The following is an 8,381-nucleotide window of genomic DNA, read 5'->3' as shown; positions in this document are numbered from 1 at the left end:
TCTTTGTTTATGAATCCAGGTTAAAGTGAGTGTGCGTGAGTGTGCTCAATGGCGTTGGATTGTGGCAATTGAAGATTCTCAGCAAACGCTTAATAAATAAATGTTATCTGAAGTCTGTTTTCAGTACACCAGATGTTTTGACAATATAAAGAGTGAACGGGGATCATGAAGTTAGGAAAAGGAAGCTCTGAGAATAGCTTTAGTCCTCATTTAAAACATTTGCACTTTCTATTACAGAGATCGTATCGTGAATGGGTGGAGTAAATATTAAAATCTTTAGAGAGATTCCATTTAAGTGTCTCTGAATAATTGGCAACATTCCATAACTAGAGAGAGGGAGAGCGAGAGGGAGAGGGGGAGGGAGAGGGGGAGGGAGAGGGAGAGGGAGAGGGTAAGAGAGATCTAAGTTATACACATATAATTCTTGAGAATATATCAAATAATCTGCTATCATTGTCAGTTTTTATAACAACATTGCCCAATAAATCAGAAATGTCAAATTTCCAATACTACAATCTGCTGAATGAGATGGCATGTTTCCCAGTAAGATTCTGATACTTACAAGCTTAATTTACACTGAAATGTTAGAAGAGAAAAATTAACTACTTTGCTTGTCTGTGGATTGTGCCCTTCATGAAGAACTCACTAGCACACTGTGTGGTCTCTTCAAGGGGCAGTGGATGAAGCACCTGACACGAGGCGTTCCAGGTATAGCCGATGAATGCTATGCTCCATTAAGGCATGCGGAATATACACAGAACTGAAACACACAGGAGTAAAACTACCTTAACATGAAATGCTTTCAGAGCCATTTAAAAGAAACAAGAAGCCCAGACTCAGGCCAGGAATAAAACAATATAGCCCATTGACATTGCTCTTGTTTACTGACCAGAACTTAATAGCAAGACTCTATTAATAGAGACACCATACTCTTTGGTTACAGGACGTGAAGAAATCTAACTGGTACTTACTAGAAGTTTCTTCTTTTACGGCTGGCTTTCAAATACTGGGAGGCGTTAAAAAGGCTTTGGGGGAAGAAGGTCACTAATATACTTATCCAGCGGTAAACACCAGGGCTATAATAGAGACTAACCTGGCAGGACATGACCATTGGTACACTATTCGCAAAAGGTTAAAGGGACAATCAACAGTATCCTAATGGGTCTTGAGACCACTTCCATAAGAGGGATCTCATACCTAGTACTGTAGACCTGAAAAAGAATATCTGGCTATGGCTGAAGTGCTCAGAGGACCCAGACAAGAGCCATCTATAATCATTTTGCTATAAGGGCACATGGTATCAAGATGCCTTCTAAATATTCATAATTAAACCCACAGATTAATACAACCCTAACCCCTCATAGAGAAACTTCTTTATGTAGTAGGTCATGGATAACACAGAGACTCATAGCTGATCAAAACTTAAAGAATAAACAAATGAGGCATGCTGAGCCATAAATGGGACATCTCTATTTCACTCCTACCTACAAGGCTCGGAGGGAACAGAAACATTACAAGGGCCAGAGGTTGGTGAGGACTTCGGTAGCAGCAGAGTGTCTTAGGGATATTTTTCTCATGAACTCACAGCACCTATGGTTGCTTGCATAAGACCTGCACAAGACCAATCTAGTCAGCATTCTGGTATGCACAGAGGAGGGATTTATTAAGTTCCACCCCTAGCTGACGAGCTATTGGCAGTTTATATCTGCTGGGCAGATTGGATTCAGTTTACTTCATGAATATGAGCCCTGTGCTCTAATGGAAAGCCCTAAGCCATTCAGTCACCACTAATTGGACTCACTGGGATATAACAATTGTTTTAGAGGATATTGGTAAGCTCTAAATATATTGTATACATATATGAAATTACAGAACCAGAAAAGCTCTCTCTCTCTCTCTCTCTCTCTCTCTCTCTCTCTCTCTCTGTGTGTGTGTGTGTGTGTGTGCGTGCGCACATGTGTGTGTCTGTGTGTGTGTGTGTGCGTGCGCACATGTGTGTGTGTGTGCCTGTTGGGTACTGGTTCTGGATTTGCTAAACTATGATTAATTTTATATATTTGCTTTAGGTCTATTACTTTGTAAACTCTCTAATCTTCCCCCGTGTCAGATATACCTTTACAAAGTTGCTTTTATGTTAGCATGTGATTCTATAAAGCATTCATTCGAGGTCCTCAAGTTAAAACTATCATTGTATGCTGATTCTAAATATATGGAAGAAAAGATCTGATTGGCTCAGCTAGATTCAGATATCCTATCCAAGTAATCTTTCATTAGCTTATGGTGAGTTTTTGTAAAGTATACAATGGTACCCTCAGACCTGGGATTCTGTTCACATGAGTATCGTTGGCCAGAGTGTGGCTGAACACATTTAGCATGAAAATCACTATGGGTAATGCTATGAAAACATCCACCTAATATGTTTTTGGAAGCATATCTTTAGACATAGTCCTTCCATAGACTGATTCTGAATTTTAGATATTTCTTGAGCCACAATTGATGAACCAAAGTATGTCCTTTGGCCACTAATACATTCTGAAATTAAAATAAGAAAATCATAGTCCACATATAAAGTTCAGTGGAATTGAAGATTATCTTCCTTGCTTGTTTTAAAACTATCTCTATAAAGGAAGTGGCATATTAATAAAATGTTAATTATCTATAGCCACTTAACAAATTACTATAAAGCAAGTGCTGGAAACAACAAATTATTATGTCATAGCGACTGTGGATAGGAACTGGAAGTTTCTCTGCTGGACATTGTATGGTTTCCTGTTTCAAAAGGTTGCAGTTGAAGCATGGATCAGGGGCTGTAGCCATTCCACAAACAATGTGGAGGAATATTTGCGTCTGAAGCTATTTGTAGTACAGATGGCAGGCTTGTCACTGCTTTTCACCCTCTCTGGTAGCTAATTCTTCACACATTGTGGGTAGTCGGCCATTTTGATTTTTAAGAGTAAAGTCACTTTTTAAAATACAGTTAGCAATATACTGTGGAAATCACCATTTCTGTTGTTCTTTCTCATTATTAAGTTGTCTTTAAATTTCCTCTACTTCTTTTTCTCTAAAGGATCAACAGATATCTTCAACCACTCAAATGTATTGTTAGCAGTCATCCACTTTTGTCTGGTTTGGGGGACTTTCTTCCTAGCATGTGATGTCATTTGGTTCTAGTATGTGATGCCACTTTTAGCTAGAAACTGTAATTTTCAGAAGAATAATTCATAGTCTTCATTATCTAAAAGTCCAATGGTAGTCTGGAGGACATGGAGAAACTGATAAATATTTATCCCATCAGACTGTTTACAATGTTTACCACATGGACCAAAAACATTATCCCCAGCTGTTTACAATGCTGATAAAGAAGCACTCAGGCCTAGGAAGATCCAGCAAGAACAAGAACTTCAAGTCTCAGTATTAGAAGTCAAGGACAAAGTTATCTAACTATAAAAAGGGAAGCATGCTGTGTGCCAGAGGCTAATAAGAAAAATTCCGATTGCCTGGAATACTGGAACACAACACTAGAGAGTTTGTGTGGGGAGAATAGCAAATAGAGAGGCTAAAAGTGGAGCTGGAGACACTAAGGGGTTTTCTTGGCAGCAAACGTGATTTTATGTATGAAGGTGACGTAATCATATTTCTGTCTTTGTAAGAAGAGAAAAGTGAAGGAAATCAGTGGCAGGCAGAACATTCTAAGGATGAATTCATGCTTCAGGACAGGGTCTATACCTTTGGCTATTAATTTCTGGAAGTCAGAAAAGGAAGAGAGACACCATGTGTCCTCAGAAGATGTTCTTGATTACTCATAACTTTGGAGTATAGATCTTCATTTGTGTCATACTGTGCTTGCAATCACTCCACACTTGATCAGAATCCCAGATCCAGCTTTTAGGTACCTTGAACCAGTGCTGATTTAACCACAGGTAACCATTTAGGACCTATCAAAACCATATAGGCATCCAGTAAGGACATACACCACACACACATAAATAAAAGCTACAGTCTTAGACTTGTCAAGCAGATGAATATACTCTTTGGGCTGTGTGTATTTCCAGAAATAAGAAATTGACCTGTTATACTCTCTTTAGCATCACATATACTAAAATTGGAGCAATAAACTAAATTGGAACAATACAGAAAAGATTAGCATGGCCTCTATGCAAGGATGACACCCAAATTCATCCCCATATTTATTGGCACACCTTGAGACCCATATCATGAGAGAGAAAACCTACCCCTGACACTATAAATGATATTTTGATATACTTGCTGGCATGAGACTAGAATAACTGCTATCTGAGAGGCTTTACCCTGCACCAGATGAAAACAGGAATGGAGACACACAATCAAACATTAGGCGGAGCTTGCGGAATACTGTGGGAGAGGGAAGGAAGAACTGTAGGAGTCACCAGGGTCAAGGACACCACAAGAAAACACATAGAATCAACTAACCTGAGCCCATAGGTGATCGCAGAGACTGAACTGCCAATTAAAGAGCACGCATGGGACTGACCTAGGCCCTCTATACATACATAACAGTTGTTCCCCTTAATCTTCATGTGGGATACCTAAAAGTGGAGGTGGTCTCTGACTCTATTGCCTGACTTTGGGAGTCTTTCCCCTAAGTGGGCTGCCTTGTCTAGTCTCAATAGAAGATACATACATCTAGTACTGCAACTCGATATGCCAAGATAGGTTGATATTCATGGGAGATAGCAACTTCTCTGAGGAGAAAGGGAGGGGGTTGCAGGAGGGGAGGCAAGAGGGAGGAACTGGGAGGAGAGGCTATGATCAGGATGTAAAGTAATCAATTTAGGAGGAAAAAATAAATGAAGTTGACCGGTGGATTTCTGTAGCATACACCAGAGGTACTCAGGAGGGGTAACTAGATGACTGGTGTGTATACTACTTATGAACTGATAAGAAATGCAGATGTAAGTGTTTTCTCCCAAATACCCTGAATCATAACCATCAGTTTCTTAACATCGGTTAAGACAGTTAGTGTCTTAACAAGCTTTCAGGTCATTCCAATTCAAGTGAAACTTATGATGTAGTCTCCTAAGTCCATGTATATAATTTTTTTTAGTCCTCCGTGTCTTTCTGTTGTGTAGTTCAAATCTGTGCGCAAGTGTCTTCAGTGGAACTGGTCTGTAACAAAATACAACAGACTAGATAGTTAATAACCAACCGAAATCTACTTCTTACAGTTCTTGGAAATGAACAGCCAAGTTCAGGATGCAGGATGACAACAGGCATGGATCCCGTTCAGAGCTCTATCTTGTAGTTGCAAAGTGACAAATTCTTGTAGCTCCCCTATATTTTAAAAAGGTGGTAAGAACACTTTCTTGGGCCCTTGCATGAGGACTCTATTGTCTCTCAAAGTTCCTACCTCATAATAATTTTACACTGTGGAGAAAAGATGAAACGTTAATTTTAACAGGACACATGTATTCAGTCCACAGCACTGGGTTGCACAGTCTGGTGGTAATAGGAATTGAGGTCTTGCATTATTGTTCTGGGTAGAGGTTTCAATAATCAATATTTATCCAGTTATGAAAGGTCTGCATGTTGATTAACTTTACTTTATGAATAGAGACATATTTAATGTAACCAATTCAATGACTCTTTTGAGAAGTGCAATTGACCCATATTACTCCTTGAGGGGCAGGTCTGATTTTCATTGAGTAGCAGATGTAGAGAATCAGCCCAGATCACTCCATTACCATTCTGTGGGCTTCTTCTGGTTCAGTTCTCTAATAAGGAGAGCTGTGGCCACCGCTGTGTTAGAATCAGCACTGTTTCACCAAAATGTGTCCTTGTTTAATTTTATTTCCATTTCGTCTGGTAACTGCCAGAATTATTGCTCGATTTCAGCATTTGGCCCCTCTCTGCCAGCCAGGCCAGCATGGCATTTCACTCTGAATCTGAGTTATAGTCTCTAATGAAAATATTGCCATGATGGCTATAATTTTTTATTAAGTCGAGTATAAATGATAATGCTAGGAACATGTTATTCTCATCAAGGCAAGAAATGATGGATTTTAGAAGTCACTATAGGAAATCTTAAACAGGTACGTAAGAAAATTCTTGTGCTCTACTCTTTGGTTCCTTAGTATTTTAATCATTTCTTGTTCTGTGTCCCACCTCACAGTGAATACACATTATACAGCTCAAGCATACTGATTTTCACTTCATGAATCTATAAACCCTATAATTCTTACCCCAAACCTGGCAGTTTAACCTGTCTTGGAGGAATGATTTAATAACAGAGACTTGTAATGAGAGCTCTTATCACTAAAATGTCACTGTATTTACAAAATATACTGCAGGGCACTTACTTATATACTACGAAACGTTACCATAAATCATTGGGCATAGGCTGCATTTTTTAAAGTACACGAATAAAATAGAAGAACCTCTGTATTCCCAAGTTCGAGTCACTTACTCTTTCTGATCTAAGTAACTTGAGTGCTCTCACTAACTATAACTTCCATGCCCTTCATGATTCTTGACCCTGTGTCATTTTAACTACTCATTATTAGTCATATAAAATAACAATATGCTGAGGCTTAAGCACATGAAGAAAAGAATTTATTTAATACATAATACTAACAACAATATTGCTTCCATTCTTGTATCTTATAAAGGTCTAAAGCAGGCAGAATGCTAAGGTCTCTAAGTGCTCTCACCATGCAGAATTACCTAAGACGATGGGTAGTCCTTTGCTAATTTAACTGGAGTAAGTGATGTTCTATATTGGTGAAACATATCTGTGTGTCTGTAGGGATATTTCCAGAGGTGATTTATATGTGACACAGTCATTGGTACAGTCAGACCCACCCTCAAGTTCGAGCAGTTCCTTTTGGCAAATTGCTCAGATGAAAATACTCAGTTAAACCTTTAGAGAGGACTTACAAAGTGAGTGTTTTGATATCACTTTTGTAGACAGGAGGCTACAGCAAAGAGAGGGAAATTGCTCTTTGGAAGGTAAAGTAGCTCGTCAATGACTAACGTGGTTTTGAACTTTATTCTGTGGTTAAGTAGTTTACAGACATTCCTTAGAGGTTTTTCTTTTCTTTACCCCTTTGAATGAATAGGGGAAGATTAACTAGCCCTTTGATTCAGAAGCAAAAAGGTATCCCTACAGTTTGTTTGTTGGGTAGAATTAGGGAGCTTTGAGATGCACAGTTTTAGAAGAACTAGAGAGAGTATTTCTAAGAAAGACTAGAATTTTCACTACAGACTTGAGTCACCCTCCCATTCATGTCCTGAGTTAACCTTCACTATCACTGTTATTGAAATGTATGCTATTACACAGTGTATTATACAGCTGTATAGCAAGATAAGAATAGATCAATCAGAGGTGGAGCCATGATTAGGTCTGTATCATTATAATGAGATATAAGTGGTAGGTCCCTTGGTTTCCTAGCTATCTATCTGCTATGAGGACATTGGGAGAGTAAGACCAATGTAATCCAGGAAAGTGACCTCATAAAGATACTAAATTCCTGGCTCCACTGCTTGGACTTTTAGCCCTCTAGAAATGATAAGAAATGCCTTTCTTCTACTTAAGGAATTCCCTCTCTCCTATTCATTATAGCACCCAAAGTGGCTACCTATCTCCCGAGCCTTTCACTTTCTAAGTAGCCACAACTGACCAGGACATTTACTGTGCCCAAAAAGCACTTCTTGTCATTACTGAAGAAACAAGGGTGAAGGGAAATGTCTATCGTGGTGCATTTAAGTGCTTGGGCAGATTTCAGGGCCTACCCAAGGATCTGGAGTTGTAAGAAGCTCACAGATGTCAGTTCATTCTTTTTTTTTTTTTTTTCCGTAGCTGAGGACCGAACCCAGGGCCTTGCGCTTGCTAGGCAAGTGCTCTACCACTGAGCTAAATCCCCAACCCCCAGTTCATTCTTAAAACCATGTTACTTTCTATGGCACGCATGCTGGACCTTTTGCAACAGAGGTGAAAAATCTGGTGTACGTGTTGCTCAACATATAAAAAAGACACGTGCTCCACTATGTTCATCGCAGCCTTATTTATAATAGCCAGAAGCTGGAAAGAACCCAGATGCCCTTCAACAGAGGAATGGATACAGAAAATGTGGTACATCTACACAATGGAATATTACTCAGCTATCAAAAACAACGACTTTATGAAATTCGTAGGCAAATGGTTGGAACTGGAAAATATCATCCTGAGTGAGCTAACCCAATCACAGAAAGACATACATGGTATGCACTCATTGATAAGTGGCTATTAGCCCAAATGCTTGAATTACCCTAGATCCCTAGAACAAACGAAACTCAAGACGGATGATCAAAATGTGAATGCTTCACTCCTTCTTTAAAAGGGGAACAAGAATACCCTTGGCAGGGAA

General features: G+C 39.2%; 1 pseudogene; it reads left to right on the top strand.

Moving 5' to 3' along the window:
* Nucleotides 1-4,094: 4,094 nt before the first annotated feature.
* On the top strand, nt 4,095-4,191 carry LOC120097317 (U6 spliceosomal RNA; annotated as a pseudogene).
* Nucleotides 4,192-8,381: the final 4,190 nt, after the last annotated feature.

The sequence above is a fragment of the Rattus norvegicus genome, chromosome 15 (genome assembly GCF_021556685.1).
Source record: "Rattus norvegicus strain SHRSP/BbbUtx chromosome 15, alternate assembly SHRSP_T2T, whole genome shotgun sequence".
Classification (NCBI taxonomy): Eukaryota; Metazoa; Chordata; class Mammalia; order Rodentia; family Muridae; genus Rattus; species Rattus norvegicus.
This window is presented reverse-complemented; position numbering and strand designations above follow the sequence as displayed.